The 12,867-nt window shown below is 42.0% G+C and overlaps 1 pseudogene; it reads left to right on the top strand.

Moving 5' to 3' along the window:
- The first annotated feature begins 245 nt into the window (after positions 1-245).
- Positions 246-1,324, top strand: LOC137377418 (cAMP-dependent protein kinase type I-beta regulatory subunit pseudogene; annotated as a pseudogene).
- Positions 1,325-12,867: the final 11,543 nt, after the last annotated feature.

The following is a 12,867-nucleotide window of genomic DNA, read 5'->3' as shown; positions in this document are numbered from 1 at the left end:
TTTAACTTGGTCACCTACAAGAAAACTTATTTAAATGCTGCAGTGGCCTATTGTAGCAGATTAAACATTAAATTGGAATCCAATTTCACTGACAAAAAAAAGAGCAAATTTGGAACTTTCATTCAACAGATGAAAGTTTCTACATGTTTCTGATGGTCTTTCAAAATCGGGTTGAAGTCTGCTTCTTGTGCTTCTGATGTTACTTACATAAAACACGTGTAAACGCAACTTATTTGCATCAAGCTATGAAACAACACAGATCAAGTTTAAATGCGCAAGATAACACAAAGGCAGCAATCCATCCAAGAATTTCAGACTGTCCAATGAAGTTCCTGAAGGAGTATTTTGACAAACTGGATAAGGAAGAATGTAAACAAATCTTGGCTCGCCAGAAGTCCAATTCTCAGTCAGACTCTCATGATGTTGAGATTTCACCACAACCACCAAATCCAGTAGCAAAAGCCAGGCACAGAAGAGATGGTGTGAGTGCTGAAGTATAGACTGAAGAAGATGCAGTATCTTATGTTTGAAAGGTTATACCAAAGGACTACAAGACTGCAACTGCATTGGCAAAAGCTATTTCTAAGAATGTTCTTTTTGCTCATCTTGATGACAATGAACAAAGTGACATCTTTGATGCCATGTTTCCAGTAACCTACATTGCAGGAGAAACTGTCATTCAGCAAGGTGATGAGGATAACAACTTCCATGTAATTGACCAAGGTGAAGTTGATGTGCATGTAAACGGATAATGGGTTACAAACATTGGAGAAGGAGACAGTTTTGGAGAACTTGCTCTGATCTATGGCACACCAAGAGCAGCAACTGTCAAGGCCAACACAGACGGCAAGCAGTGGGGAATTGACAGGGACAGCTACAGGCGCATTATAATGGGTAGCACACTGAGAAAGTGGAAGATGGATGAGGAATTCCTGAGCAAAGTCTCCATTTTGGGATCATTGGACAAATGGGAGCATTTAACAGTGGCTGATGCACTGGAACCTGTCCAGTTTGACGATGGGGAGAAAATTGTGGTCCAGGGTGAACCAGGCGATGATTTCTTCATTATCACAGAGAGCTCTGCTTCAGTTCTGCAGCATAGATCTGATAACGAGGAATATGAGGAGGGTGGAAGACTAGGACCTTCAGACTATTTTGGTGAAATTGCCCTTCTGTTGAATTGGCCATGAGCAGCAACCGTAGTTGCACATGGCACACTGAAATGTGTAAAGTCAGATCGTCCACGCTTTGAACGGCTTCTGGCATATGCTCTGAAATTCTCAAGAGAAACATTCAACGATTTATATGTAATATTCTAGTTTAAAATATAATCAAAACCCATGTTTTCTTTGGATATTATTTGTAGTCCTGTGAGTCTTACAACAGTTCACATATCAAAGGAACAAGTAACATGGTGGCAATGTTTGGGATATATTTTTCTGAAGACAATCCAAAATTACAGTGTGACAATGTTTGATTTTTTTTTCCAAAGAACACACTGAGAAAATAAGGAACAGCTAATTGCCTATCTGGAGAGACTGAAGATTCCAGCAGAGAGCACAGACAGGACCCTGGGAGATATTAAAACTCTGAGTACAGCAGGCAATTTTCCAGGGAATCGAAGGTTTCAACTGGTCTGGCAGTGGGTCAAAAAATTTGAAAAGCAGTAGCTGAAACCATAACTGTTCTGGTTTTCCCAAAGTATTTTGTTTTGTGGGCAGGGCCTAAGCTGAAAAGAGAGGGAAGAACACAGCAGCACACTGGAGGTCCACAGCAAAAAGTAAGAGGCTGATTGCCGCAGTTGCCAGTATTGCAAGGTGCAGCTGATTGCAGAAAAAAACTGTTCTCAGTTATAAAAAAAGCTAATAGTTTAAAAAAAAATGAACCAGCTGTGTAAACAAAGAACTGCCCTCTCTATTGAGAAAAAAGATGTAGTCTCACTCTTAAAGGGACAGGCCTGCAGAAAGCTCATCTATCTAAACAAGAAGAAATGTGTCTTTGAAAATGAAAACCTGTAAAAAGTCCTATATTTATATAAAAAAGCAGGATCATTAAAACAGTGGCTTTCAGATCTCCAGTTATAGGTTGGAATGTGTCGGACATAGTGTCTGAATTTAAACTGTTTCAACAGCGAATGGAACTATGTTTCCTTGATAAAGAAGTGAGCGAACAAGAGAAACAAGCTATCAAGATTAAAATTGCATTGGGCAACGAAGGCCTGCAACGGATCAATACATCAGGATTGTCAGCTGAGGATTAGAAGGACGCTAGCAAGCCATGGACATTCCTGGAGCAGCAACTCAAGATGAAGGCTAATTTCCAAGTACATAGGTTGGAGCTTATGACCTGGCAGCAAAGGCAAGATGAGTCCATTGACCAGTTTGCTGCAAGGTGCCGAGACAAAGCTCAAGAATGCGACTTCACAGAAATGGAATTGTTAGAATGGGTTATAGAGCTAGTAATCACGTCTACCCCAATAGAGGCCTTTCAAAAAGACCTACTAGAAAAGAAAAAAGAGCACATCAGAGATGTACCACTTAATGATGGAAGGAAATCATGGCTGGGCACCAACAGTTACAAGCGTTGGGGACGGCTACAACAATTGTTATGGTAACCAAGGCTCAGAAGTCTGCTAAGCCTTGAGGCAAATGTGGTCTGACTCACCCAATTTACAGTTGTCCAGTGTACCAGGACAAAGCTTGTGGCATGCGAGGACATTGGGCAAGGCAGTGCAGAAGACCGAGCTCAGATACCGCACACAGGAGTGATGGCAGATCACGTGTGAAGAGAACTCTGCAAGACAGGATGACAAACATAACAAAAGATTTGCCAACACAAAATGAAAGCCCAAGCAGGTACATCAGGTCAGCAAAGAGACACAGATGAAGAATGTACTCGTGCAAACAGTGAGCAAACATTTCACATAGTTAATTCGGATCAGCATGTCAGTGCTATCATGCAATCGGAGGCATTCATCATGATTGGGATTATATGTCTGCAGAAGAGTGGCAAGCATAAGCTCAGAGTAAAAATCATTACTGGAGCAAGTGTAAATATTCGGCCCATCCATACACTGAAGGACATGTATCTAAAGAAATGGGAATCTATGATACGACCCACCACAGCCATGCTGACTGCCTAAAATGGTTCTCCAGTTGTGCATTGGAATGATAACCTTACAGCGCAGCTATGAGAGCTCTGAATGGATGCCACAGATGTTTTATATTGTAGCTACAACTGGACCAGCTGTCAGAGGACTTCCAGTATGCCAAGATCTACAAAATGTCACAATACATGAAGTCAGAAGATGGTAGAAAATACCCAGGTCGAGTGCTTTGGGTCAGCCATGTAAAGGACAAAGGCTGGGGAGTCTTGACACGAACAGGTGATATGGACGGGAGTTTCTCCTTGGGTTTTTGTTCGTTGCAGCAAGTACCTGGAGGTCAGAGGGATTGCTGATGGTTTGGTGATATTGCCAGTCATTATCTCTCTAAGTTTTCCACCGTAAAGGATATACTTCTGTCTAAACAAGGGAAGATGAAGGCATCATATGACAGGCAAGCAGAACTAGAATCAGCTCGATTGCAAGCAGGACAGAAGGTCAGAGTCCTCAATCATGCCTCGGGAATCATGTTCTGAGGAAAAAAAAATCAAAGTGTGATGTCACAGGAAAACAAGTAGTTGATTGATTAGTGAGTTTTTTGTTGTTTATCTCTCAACTCGGGTAATTTTACTAATTGTAAGGCTTAATTTACCAATACTAATAAAGCTTAATAGACTGGCTGGTGAATATTTCCTATTAATTAAGTAAATAATTAATTGTGTTTTAAATAACTAATCAGGATGGCAGGGCAGGCAATGTGTTGCAGCTGCAGTATGTGGGACACCAGCGAGATCCATGGCAAACATGTCTGCAATAATTGTCTGTGGTTTGAGGAGCTTCGGCTCAGGTTTAATGAGCTGGAGGCTGAACTACAGACACTGCGATGGATCAGGGAGGCGGAAAGTTACCTGGACATTTTGTTCCAGGAGGCAGTCACACCCCACAGGATAGGATCTTCTGATTTGGTCATGGACAGGAGGGTATGACTGCAAGTGAGGCTGATAAGGGGATCGTGAAGGCAGAAGTGGAGGAGGTTCAGCCCTTGCAATTGTCCAACAGGTTTGACATTCTTTCAGCTTGTATGGATGAGAGCAAGGGCTGCAGGGTGGATGAGCAAACTGGCCGTGGCACCATGGAACAGGAAGCCATTCAAGTGGGAGGAGTAAATAGGAATGTAGTGGTAGTAGGGGGCAATATGGTCAGGGGGATAGACACCATTCTCTGCAGTCAAAAGTGAGAGTCCAGAAGGCTGTGTTGTCTGCCTGGGGCTAAGGTTCAGGAAATCTGCTCAGAGCTGGAGAGGAACTTGCAATGGGAGGGGGAGGATCCCGTTGTCGTGGTCCACGTGGGTACCAATGACATAGATAGGACTAGGAATGAGGTTCTGCATGGGGAGTTTGGGCAGCTAAGGGCTAAATTTTAAAGCAGAACCTCAAAGGTAATAATTGCTGGGTTATTACCTGAGCCACAGGCATAGGGTAAATAAGATTAGACAGTTAAATGCATGGCTCTAAGTTTGATGTGGGAGAAATGGGCTTCTATTCATGGGGCATTGGCACCAGTACTGGGGAAAGTGGGAGCTGTACCATTGGGACATGAACTGTGCTGGGACCAGTGTTCTGGTGAGTCGTATAACAAGGGCAGTAGAGAGGGCTTTAAACTAAATAGTGGGGGGCGAGGGATCAAGTGAGGAAAGATGTGATAATTTAAAGAGAGAGGAGAAGGCAAGAGAGCAAGATAGCAATAATGATAATCAGGAAGGGACAGGAAGGGACAGTGTGTACAAACTCAAGAATGAGCCAGGAGAAAGGACTAGAGGTTGTGAACTAACAGAATGGTGGGAGGGTTCAGGAGAGGTGATATTTTGAAATCCAAAGAGAAAGGCCATGGCATTGGAACAGTATAGCATTGTGGGTAAAGACAAGCTGAATGGGACAGGAAGGGACAGAGAGTTTAACAGAAATTGTACATCAGCAAATAAGGTAATTGAAGGGAATGGAAGCAAAAAATGAAATTAAACTTTCTATATCTGACTGTGCGAAGCATCTGCAATAAGATAGATGAACTAGTGGCACAAATAGAGGTAAATGATTTAGATCTAATCGCCATCACAGAGACATGGTTACACATGATCAAGGTTGGGAAATAAATATTCCAGGGTACACAATATTTTGGAAAGAGAGAGATAATAGCAAAGGAGGAGGGGTAGCACTGATGGTAAAGGATGACATAAGGACATTAGTGAGAAAGGATCTGGCCTCAGAAGATCATGAAGTAGAATCCATATCGGTGGAAATAAGGAATAGCAAGAATCAGAAAACACTGTTGGGAGTAGTTTATTGGCTCCTAACAATAGTTATACCATTGGACAGAGCATTATAAAAGAAATTATTGGAGCTTGTAACAAAGGCAATGTAATATTTGTGGGGGACTTTCATCTTCATATAGACTGGGACAATGAAATTGGCAGGAGAGGTCTAGAAGATGGGTTTGTAGAATGTTTTCAGGACAGTTTCTTGGAGCAATACATTGTGATGCCAACTAGGAATAAAGCCATCATAGATCTAGTGTTGTGTCATGAACCAGGGTTAATAAGCAATGTCATAGTAAAAGCTCCACTGAAATAGTGATGATAATACCATTGCATTCCATATTAAGTTTGAAAGTGACATGCTCCAATCACAAACAAGAATATTAAACTTAAACAAAGCCAATTATGTAGGCATGAGGGGAGAACTGGCTAAGGTGAATTGGGTAAATAGACTAAACGATATGGTGGTAAATGAACAGTGAGAAAACTTTAAAGAAACAATTCAAAATGTTCAGCAAAAGTACATTCCTTTGAAAAACAAAATCTCAGCCAAAAAGACCCACCCGTGGCTCACTCAGGAAGTTATGGATAGTATTAGATTAAAAAAAAGGCTTACAATGTTGCAAAAAAGAGTAGCAAGTCTGAGGATTGGGAATGTTTTAGAAACCAGCAAAGAGCTATCAAAACGTTGATAAAAAAGGAAACAATTGAATACGGGAGTAAACTAGCCAGTAACATAATAACAGATTGTAAGAGCTTTTAGACATATATCAAAAGAAAGTAGCTAAAGTAAACAGGGGTCCCTTGGAAGCAGAGACAGGAGAAATTATCATGGGGAATGAGGAAATGGCAGAGGCATTGAACAAATATTTTGTGTCTGTCCTCACAGTAGAAGACACACGTTCCATACCAGATATAAACAGTAACTTAGGGGCTAAAAAGAGTGAGGAAATTAAGGAAATTCATATGAACAAAGGAAAATTATTGGAGAAACTTAAGGGACTAAAATCTGACAAATCTCCAGGACCTGATGGCCTGCATCCTAGGGTTCTAAAAGAGATAGCGGCAGATATAGTGGAAGCGCTAACTAAGATTTTCCAAAATTCCTTAGATTCAGGAATGGTCCCATCAGATCGGAAGTTGGCAAATGTTACACCCACTTTTCAATTACAGGCCAGTTAGCCTAAGATCAGTCGTTGGGAAAATGATGGAATATATTGTTAAGGAAGTCTTAACAATGCACGTAGAAAAGCACAGTATGATTAGAATAAGTCAACATAGTTTTACTAAAGGAAAATTATGTTTGACAAATTTATTAGACCTTTTTGAGGATGTAACTAGTAGGGTAGATAAAGAGGAACCAGTAGATGTAGTAGACCTGGATTTCCTAAAAGCATTCAATAAGGTGCTACACAAAAGGTTAATTGGCAAGATAAGGGCTTATGGAGTTGGGGATAATATATTAGCATGGATAGATGATTGGCTAACAGACAAGAAGCAACAAGTGGGCATAAACAGGGCATTTTCAAGTTGGCAGGCAGTAAGTAGTGGAGTGCTGCAAGGATCAGTACTGCGGCCTCAGCTATTTACAATGTATATCAATGACTTAGATGAAAAGACAGAGAGTATTGTACCTAAGTTTGCTGACGATACAAAGTCAGGTGGAAAGGTAAGCTGTGGGGGGAAAAGGAGAGGCTGCAAAGATATATAGACAGGTTAAGTGTGTGGACATCAAGATTGCAGATGGAGTATAATATAGGGAAGTGTGAAGTTATGCACTTTGCTCATAAGAATAGAGAAGCAGAATATTTTTTAAAAGGTGTGCAACTTGTCAGTGTCGATGTTCAAAGAGACTTGGGTGTACTTGTACAAGGAACACAGAAAGTTAACATGCAGGTACAACAAGCAATTAGGAAGGCAAATGGCATGTTGACCTTTATTACAAGGGGATTGGAGTACAAGAATAAGGAAGTATTGCTACAATTGTACAGAGTTTTGGTGAGAACACATCTGGAATATGGTCTGCAGTTTTGGTCTCCACATTTAAGAAAGGATATACTTGCATTGCAGGCAGTGCAGCGAAGATTCACTGGATTGATCCCTAGTTGTCCTATGATGAGAAACTAAGTAAATTGAGCCTGTATTCTCTGGAGTTTAAAAGAATGAGACTGATCTCATTGAAACATATAAGATTCTGAAGGGGCTGAATAAGGTAGATATTTAGAGATTATTTCCGCTGGTCAGGGAATCGAAACCACAGGGGCACAGTTTCAGGAAAAGGGGCCGATCATTTAGGACTGAGATGAGGAAAAATTACTTCACTTAAAGGGTTGTGAATCTTTGGAATTCTCTACTCCAGAGGGTTGTGAATATTCCATTGTTGAATACATTTAGGACTGGGATAGATGGAGTTTTGGTCTCTCAGGGATCAAGGGGGATGGCGAGCAGGTGGGAAAGTGGAGTTGAATCCTAAGATCAGCCATGATCGTTTTGAATGGCGGAGCAGGCTCAATGGGCCATATGGTCTATTCCTGCTCCTATTTGTTGTGTCCCTGTGGGAATTTGATATCCTGTGGAGGTTGCTAGGATATGTGACCAGTCCAGTTTGCACAATGTCCAGACACCTAATGGTGCGATTCTCAGATGGAACCAAAGTCAACTCAGAGAGCTGTACGACAACACTGCATTTGACAACCCTGTAGCATCGTGGACACATGCAAAGACAAAGTCTGAAGATGGAAGTACAGAAGCTACGATCACAGAGGAAGAACATACTAGACAGATTCTCAGAGTAGTCATCAACTCAAGCTCACCTCGAGGAAGAGGTTGACACTAGCAAGATCGGGATGAATAAGCAAACCTCTATATTTTAGTGTGTTTAATTTACTTACTTGTAAATAACATTTTGTTTTCATCATGTATAGTTAGTCTGAACCACAACATCATTGCTTATTGTACATATGTTTTTATCTTTGGAAAAAAGGGGAATGTTGTGGCACGACCTTCAGAGGACAACCTTAAGAGCTATAAGTGAAGGTCACCAGAGGAAGTGATGTCATGTTACACATGACCAGAGAGTTGTGGGTGTAGCCCAACAGAGTGAGATGCATTTAGATGTGACTCCTTCGGTAACTGTATGTACAGTTATGTTCAGGTGAGGAGGGTTCAAAAGACTCCCCTCTTGTCCTTCACCTTGTTTGATTGTAACAGGGTTTATTTCTTCTAAACAGTGAATGTGCTAACCAATTCAGTGAGTGTTTAACCCTTTTTGTGCTATGATCATAAAAGAGCCAATCGGAAAGGGTTTCTTGAGTTTAAACAAGAAAGTGGTAGTTTATTGTAATTAATATTAAAACTCGATCTAAGTAAAAATAATAAACTATGCTCCAACGTTCTCTCACTCACGCACTCACTCAATCACTCACACACACACACACGAGACTCACAAACACACAATAAGATTACAGAGTGATGAAGAATAGATTGGTTGGATTAAATCCAGAACAAATATATATTTTTTATATATTTAAATTTTTAATTATTTTTTAACCACGTGCTTGTCTTAAACTTATTTTTCATGTTTTTTCTTTTGTACAGAGCTGTTCATTATTCTGCCATTAGCACGCTCTCTGGACTCAAGTTTTGTCTTTCGCTACAACTATTTAGCACTCCATTTGCATTCTGTTCCATGACATCTGTCACTTAATCTCTTCCCCCTCCATTTTACCACAGTCTTCCTTCTTGTTCTTCTTTCCCCTATCTCACTTTCACTTGGTCAAAGACTGTTACATTTCTAACTTTTTCCAGTTCTGATGAAGGGTCACAGACTTGAAACGTTAACTCTGTTTCTGTACACGGATGATGCCATTTGTGTTGTGTTGTCTTCTGGATGAATTTGCAGTCCTGAAGTTTTTGGTTGGTAGAAGTGGCCCCCTTGGTTCAGGGTTTTCTTGAAACAGTGATGTGGATGGCTTTCTCCTGGAGTCTCTGTGTGTACCAATGATAGACTTGGATGTCCTGCAGTCTGCAGACAGGGTTGGAAACTTGCAGTATTACCTGGGGGAGAGAGAGAGAAACAGACAGTCCCACTGGGGTCCTGCACTGATTAGCTCTCAAAGCTTGTCTGCTGTGTGTAACAGAAACTCCAAGTTTTTGCAGAGAGGGACAGTCTTTCACATGATTGTCTCAGTGAATTCTCCGTTGAACATTAATGAGCCGAGGAACTTCAATCTCTATCAGGCCTTATTGTTTCAATGATTACCCCCCTGGAGATTCATCTCCCCTAGGGTTAATCTTCCAAGATGGCTTTGAATGTCTTGCTAATGAAAGCAATATCAGGTAGTTCATTCAACTGTTCAAGCCATTGTAATGGATGAGAGCTTTTTAGACATGCGTCTCCACTTGAATAGCTTGGAATGTGAGGTATTTCAATGCAAATTGTAGTGGCCATCGTAGCTGCCAGTGTTTTAAAAGTTGAATGTAGGATTCCAGCTTTCCTTTTAAAAGTTTAATGTAGGTTTCTAACTGAAAAATTAAAAATCATCATTCAATAAATCATGTTTTCATGACCATATGTGTTCTAGTTTCAAGTATATCAGAAAAACATGTTTTATTTGGATATTACTTGTAGTCCTGTGAGTCTCATAATAGTTCACATATCAAAGGAACAGTAATATTACAATTTCAAGATTGAAAACACTCACCTTGACAACTCAACATGTTACTCTTCTTTCTGCACTGTATTCATGTTCTCAGAGCTACACTCCTGGAATTGACCTCCACAACTAATTCTTCACACTGTTTCCTGAGCATATGTCTGGAGAGCCTTCTGTCCACCTGCAGATACAGGATGTCTCTTCTTCTCTCCACGTCTTGGCATCACAACCTCCACTGCAGTGTCTGAAAACTTTGGTATTCGCTGTCTCACGTTCAGCAATTCCTCAAAGTATCACAGTCCAGATACACTTTTCAAAGAGCTCCCACCACTTCTTGCAGCCACAATGTACCTCCCCTTCGTCACTTCCTCAAAAAACTCAATCAAATTAGTAAGACACGACCTCCCCTTCACAAAACCATGCTGTCTCTCACTAATTAGTTTGTTTGTTTCCAAATGGGAGTAAATCCTGTCCCGAATAATCCTCTCTAATAGTTTCCCTACCACTGACGTAAGGCTCACCGGCCTATAATTTCCTGGATTATCCTTGCCACCCTTCTTAAACAAAGGAACAACATTGGCTATTCTCCAGTCCTCTGGGACCTCACCTGTAGCCAATGAGGATGCAAAGATTTCTGTCAAGGCCCCAGCAATTTCCTCCCTTGCATCCCTCAGTATTCTAGGGTAGATCCCATCAGGCCCTGGGGACTTATCTACCTTAATGCTTTGCAAGACACCCAACACCTCCTCCTTTTTGATAATGAGATGACTGAGACTATCTGCACTCCCTTCCCGAGGTGCATCATCCACCAAGTCCTTCTCTTTGGTGAATACTGATGCAAAGTACTCATTTAGCACCTTGCCCATTTCCTCTGGCTCCACACATAGATTCCCATCTCTGTCCTTGAGTGGGCCAACCCTTTCCCTGGTTACCCTCTTGCTCTTTATATATATATTAAAAGCCTTGGGATTTTCCTTAATCCTGTTTGCCAATGACTTTTCATGAACCCTTTTAGCCCTCCTAACTCCTTGCTTAAGTTCCTTCCTACTGTCTTTATATTCCTCAAGTGCTTCGTCTGTTCCTAGCCTTCCAGCCCTTACAAATGCTTCCTTTTTCTTTTTGACAAGGCTCACAATATCCCGCGTTATCCAAGCTTCCCGAAACTTGCCAAACTTGTCTTTCTTCCTCACAGGAACATGCTGGTCCTGGATTCTAATCAGCTGACGTTTGAAAGACTCTCACATGTCAGATGTTGATTTACCCTCAAACAGCCGCCCCCAATCTAAATTCTTCAGTTCCTGCCTAATATTGTTATAATTAGCCTTCCCCCAATTTAGCACCTTCACCCGAGGACTACTCTTATCCTTATCCACAAGTACCTTAAAACTTATGGAATTATGTTCACTGCTCCCGAAATGCTCCCCCACTGAAACTTCGACCACCTGGCCGGGCTCATTCCCCAATACCAGGTCCAGAATGGCCCCATCCCTAATTTGGACTATCTACATACTGTTTCAAGAAGGCCTCCTGGATGCTCCTCACAAATTCTGCCCCATCCAAGCCCCTAGCACTAAGTGAGTCCCAGTCAATATAGGGGAAGTTAAAATCACCCACCACTACAACCCTGTTACTTTTTTTTTAGTTAGTTATTTAGTTAGAAATACAGCACTGAAACAGGCCCTTCGGCCCACTGAGTCTGTGCCGACCATCAAATGCCCATTTATACTAATCCTACACTAATTCCATATTCCTACCACATCCCCACCTGTCCCTATATTTCCCTACCACCTACCTATACTGGGGGCAATTTATAATGGCCAATTTACCTATCAACCTGCAAGTCTTTTGGCATGTGGGAGGAAACCGGAGCACTCGGAGGAAACCCACGTAGACAAGGGAGAACTTGTAAACTCCACACAGGCAGTACCCAGAATTGAACCCGGGTCGCTGGAGCTGTGAGGCTGCGGTGCTAACCACTGCGCCACTGTTACCTTTACATCTTTCCAAAATCTGTCTACATATCTGCTCCTCTACCTCCCGCTGGCTGTTGGGAGGCCTGTAGTAAACCTCCAACATTGTGACTGCACCCTTCCTATTCCTGAGCTCCACCCATATTGCTTCGCTGCATGACCCCTCCGAGGTGTCCTCCCGCAGTACAGCTGTGATATTCTCCTTAACCAGTAATGCAACTCCCCCACCCCTTTTCCATCCCCCTCTATCCTGCCTGAAGCTTCTAAAGCCTGGAACATTTAGCTGCCAATACTGTCCTTCCCTCAACCAAGTCTCTGTAATAGCAACAACATCATATTTCCAAGTACTAATCCAAGCTCTAAGTTCATCTACCTTATCTGTTATACTTCTCGCATTGAAACAAATGCACTTCAGACCACCAGTCCCGCTGTGCTCAGCAACATCTCCCTGCCTGCCCTTCCTCTTAGTCCTACTGGCCTTATTTACTATGTCCTCCTCATTTATTTCACTAGCTGTCCTACTGCTCTGGCTCCCACCCCCCTGCCACACTAGTTTAAACCCTCCCGAGTGACGCGAGCAAACCTTGCAGCCAGGATATTAGTGCCCCTCCAGTTTAGATGCAACCCGTCCTTCTTGTACAGGTCCCATCTGTCCCTGAAGAGAGCCCAATGGTCCAGATATCTGAAACCCTCCCTTCTACACCAGCTGCTCAGCCACGTGTTTAGCTGCACTATCTTCCTATTTCTAGTCTCACTGGCACATGGCACAGGGAGTAATCCAGAGATTACAACCCTAGAGGTCCTGTTTTTTAACTTACTACCTAACTC

The sequence above is a fragment of the Heterodontus francisci genome, chromosome 15 (genome assembly GCF_036365525.1).
Source record: "Heterodontus francisci isolate sHetFra1 chromosome 15, sHetFra1.hap1, whole genome shotgun sequence".
Taxonomy (NCBI): domain Eukaryota; kingdom Metazoa; phylum Chordata; class Chondrichthyes; order Heterodontiformes; family Heterodontidae; genus Heterodontus; species Heterodontus francisci.
This window is presented reverse-complemented; position numbering and strand designations above follow the sequence as displayed.